Below are 4,853 nucleotides of genomic sequence, written 5' to 3' on the forward strand. Positions count from 1 at the left end.
GCCTATTGTTTCATTTGATTCTGCGCGAAAGTGAGGTTATCCTTTTTCTTCTTGATATGTCCTTCTATCTTGAGAGTTTGAGGAGTGGTAATTCCTTCCAATGCATTACAAGATATGGTCAGATTCATTTCTTCTTTCTCTGGGGTTGGTTCCTGGTGTATATCCTCTTCTTTTGACGTTTCTTGATCATTTTCTTCCTCCTCTTCACAATCAATGTAAAATAATTTCTTCTCAGCACACTTATGACCTTTAGTGTATTTTTTATCACAACTGTAACAAAGGTCATTTTCTCCTTTTTCTTCCAATTGTTGTGGTGTCAACCTTGTAGGTTGTGGAAGGCTAGGAGCAACAACACTTCCATCTTTATAATTGTGAGTGGTAGGATTTCTTGTTGCCATAATTTTGTTTTCAAATTTTCTTTCCAGTCTGAATGCCTTCTCCAATGAATCAGGTTCCCAAAGACGAACCTCATGTTGAATGTTATCCTTTAAAGTCCCTATGAAGACATCAATCCTCTGCTTCTCTGGAATATCATTTACCCTTATATTCAATTTTTGGAAGTCCTCAATGTGCTCTGCCATTGAACCCTTTTGTTTGAGATTTATCAATTGGCTAAAGAAGGTGTTTCTCTTTGTATCCTCATAATGTGCTATCATTTCCTCCGTGAAAATTGACCAAGTGACAAGTGGTTTACGAGAACAAAGTCCTTTATACCATAAAAATTGATTCGGTTCTAAATATAAAGATGCAATACATACATTTTGTAACAGTTGCACATCATGTAGATCAAAATATTTCTCCATCTGTAGTATCCATGTTATGGGATCCTTGCCATCAAACTTCTTCATATCGATCTTTGGAATATGGTGGGTCTTCAACCCAATGTTAGATTCTATGAAATCATGATTAACATTTATTTTTTTTCTCATCATGAGTTTCCTCTATTACCTTTTCGTCATCAGGAGGCCTTTCTTGTAGCATTTTTGTCCCACCTTCCTTCAAACCTTCCATGTCTTTCTTTAAATTTGATTCCATGGCACATATAAAACTATTTATCTTAGCTTTGATTGCATTCTCCAAATCATCCATCCAAATTTGCTTACTAGGTTTTTCTATTTTATTGATTCAAGTCATTATTTTTCTTACTTTTAGGAGCTTGATATTTAAACGACTATAACTTTGTAATTTCAGATATTTAAGTTCTGAAATTGTGTCCTACGGTAGCCCTCTAATTTCTCTTTCTAACCCCACCAATCTGATCAATATTGGATTCTTCAATAAATAGTTATGCCAAATCTCCTACCATGACATGATTATAGACTGGTTCACTAGAGCAAACTTGTATGACCTGCCACGTGTCACTATTTCTACCTTAGGACCTGAAAACAATACACATAAAAGTATTGTCCATCCTTGCTCTATAACTTCTTACGAAATTTCAATCTGATGCTGAGAGAGAAAGTTATGATGATTTTCCTAAGGTCACATGTTTGGAATGTAATTCGGGAATCTGCAAAAACCCTAAATGTCTTAGACCATATCTCCGAATATATTGCGAAACAAGATCTTAAATTCAGGACCAAGCTTCACCAATATTTTGGTTCAAATGGATTTTAATTTCAAAGTCTAAACCTTCGTAGAAAAAATATTATAGCGAAAATTCCATGATGACCTGTTTGAGATGGAATTCTGGAGCTTGCAAAAACCCTAACTTCCTCAAATCATATCTCCAAAAATATAGCGCAAAAGATCTTAAATTCAGACCCAAGGTTCAAAACAATATCGGCTCAAATAGGTTTTTTTTAGCTTTTGAAACTTCATAGAGAAAAAGTTATAGTGAAAATTCAAACGATGACATGTTTGGAGCAGCGAAACCCTAGAATCCAAAGCTCTAATACCAAATGTTATGAAACCAGCTCACAAAAAGAAAGAAAAGATAGATCAACGACTTAAAAATTAGCCTCTTCCAGGGGGCAAACTCCTTTACATTACACAAGTGAACAATTCTTGTATGATACAAATGACAAGACCTCCTTTCTATATATAGGAGTGTAACAGGTCATAATATAATCAAAGCCAACATAACAATAATAATGTAAGGGCACAACAATAACAATAGTGGGCTTCTATAGGGCACAATAATAACAATATGGGGACTACATGGGTGAAACAATATAATAAGGGGGTTGCACTAGTAGTATAGGGACCTAACAAAAACTGCCCTGAGTCAATTTTGAAGAAGGTTAATTAAAACCCTAATTTTTAGGGCCAACGTGTTTTGCTCATTGCCTGCTCGTGTTCATGGCAAGTTTCTCTGCTTTACCCTAGCACTGCTAGCGCGGGTTTTGATATGAAAACCTGCATTGAACCTTTCCTGGTAGGTTTTCCCAATCTGGAGGAGAAGCTTCGTGCACTAGAACCTTTGAGAACAATGAGCTAGATATTGGTTGTTGTTGATGTGGTCGAGCTCTCCCATTTGGACCTCTTGATCTTATCATTAGGGGCTTTCCCCTTGAGATGTGGACCTTCCTCCCTCTTTTTTGGATCCCTAAGTCCCTCTCCCTTCCTATAAATCAACTCCCTTCCATCCCCAGTGGAGTCGCCATTTTGTTGTGAAGGTAAATTCCCTCTGCGAACGGAGGCGATCCCTCTAGCCCAATGAGTGGGTCTACCAACAAACTAAACAAACTAACATACACTTTCCTAGCTTATGTTTAACAAAAGCAGAGAGAAGGAGAAACCTACCTTGATATGATGCTAATAGCTCAATCCTTTGAAGATGACTTTGATTCCTTAGCTTCCAAGCTCGCTTCTTGCTTGTTCTTTGCATTCAAGTACTTGCAAGAAAGATCAAAGAGCAATACAAGGTACAAGAGCATATATGGCATACATCAAACATAAACTACTTAATAGATCAAGGAGTATTAAACTAAGAGCATAAACATTTACACAATTATGGAAAGTGAACATCAGATGTATATATTAATGAACACCTTAGAAGCCTTCGATGGTAGAGGATCTCATCCATACAATATTCTCACAAACTTGCCCATAACGTTGGAAGGGAAAACCGTTAACTTAGAAGTATAAGTCGTTGATGCCAACTTGAATTATAACCTTTTACTTGGTTGGAGTTGGAGCCATGCTATGTTTTGTATGGTTTCTACATTGTTCCGTGTGCTCTATTTTCCTCATGATGGGAAAATAGTCATCGATGATCAGTTAGCTTTTTCTCTTCTAGCTCTTCGAATGCCAGTGTGCCATGTGTGGGAAATACTGATATCCCTTATAAGAGTTTTGGGGCATATCTTTTTAAAGACTCTACTCTTATGGGAAATTTTTCCCTCCCACCCTTAAACGTCGCTTCCGTCAACATGATCTGCACTCCACACAATCCTTGGATCGTTCCTCATCCTGTTCAAGTTGATTTGTTTGGCGATGTCATGCCACTCAACCTAGCAGAACAAACCTATCAAGTTGTTATTTTAGATTCAACAACCACTTCTGAAAGTCATGCTACTCTTAGCATGCATCTAGATGCATATTCACAATCCCCTTAGCTTGGTTCTCGTGATTCTCTGAATCCCTTGAATGAGACATTTCCTGAGTCTTGGAGAGATTTCATCGTGTTTAGATACCTTTGTTTCCCATCCACTGAGTGATGTACTTCAAATGCTTATTTTGGTGCATGAATTTTTGTCTGAAGGAAACATGGGGAACATTACTGCTACAATGTCAATTGACATTTCTGTTAAACTAGGAATTATCAAAAACATCCATGTCAGGGTTTCTTGTTCTCCAGATGAGATCAAGATTTACACTGCCCTTTTTAAGGAATTTCGTGATGTCTTTGCTTGGTCATATGAAGAAATGCTTGGCATAGATCCCAGTATAGTTGTGCACGAAATACCTACTTATCCAAATGCGAACCCTGTTCGTTAGTGTCTTCGCTTAGTGCACCCTACTACGTAGCCATTATAAAGGGGGAAGTTGAAAAACTTCTTAAGGCTAGTTTCATTTACCCCATTCCATTGAAAAATTGGATTTCAAATATTGTCCTTGTGACTAAAAAACAAGGGATTATTCGCGTTTATGTTGATTACCGTGATATCAATCAGGTGTATCCAAAAGATATTTTATAGACCAGACCATTGATGAATGTGTTGGGAGTGAGATTTTTTCTTTTATGGATGGTTTTTCTGGCTACAACCAGATTAACATTCTTCCTGTTGATCAACATAAAACTGCTTTTATCTGTCCATGGGGAATCTTTTCCTACAAAAAACCCTTTTGGTCTAAAAAAACGTTGGTGCTACCTTCCAATGAGTGACGTCTTATACTTTTCATGACATTCACACATCGTTCAACCATATCTTGATGACTTACCAACATATTCTGCTAAGCGTCATGACCATCCTGACCACCTTCGAGCTATTTTTCTTTGCTAAAGACATTACAATATTCGTTTAAATATGCATAAGTGTGTCTTTTGCATCGAATCTGGTCATCTCCTAGGGTTTGTTGTATCTAAAGAAGGCATACAGATTGACCCCCTCAAAGTTGAGGCCATTGTAAATTTACACCCTCCATCATCTTTACATCAATTGGAGAGCTTGCAAGGGAAAGCTAATTTCCTTTGTCATTTTGTTCCCAATTATGCTAAACTTGCCAAGGGATTTACTCATTTGCTGAAAAAATGGATCTTGTTTATTTGGGATGAAATCACTCAACGATCTTGTGATGCATTAAAGAACACCCTCATTAGTGCTCCTTTATTGCACCCCCCCAAATTATCATCGTGGTTACTTCTTGTAATTGGCTGCATCCGATAGTACTATTGCCACGATACTGGT

The sequence above is a fragment of the Pinus tabuliformis genome, chromosome X (assembly GCF_031772625.1).
Source record: "Pinus tabuliformis cultivar Carrire ecotype Pingquan chromosome X, CPIR1, whole genome shotgun sequence".
In the NCBI taxonomy this organism is placed as follows: Eukaryota; Viridiplantae; Streptophyta; class Pinopsida; order Pinales; family Pinaceae; genus Pinus; species Pinus tabuliformis.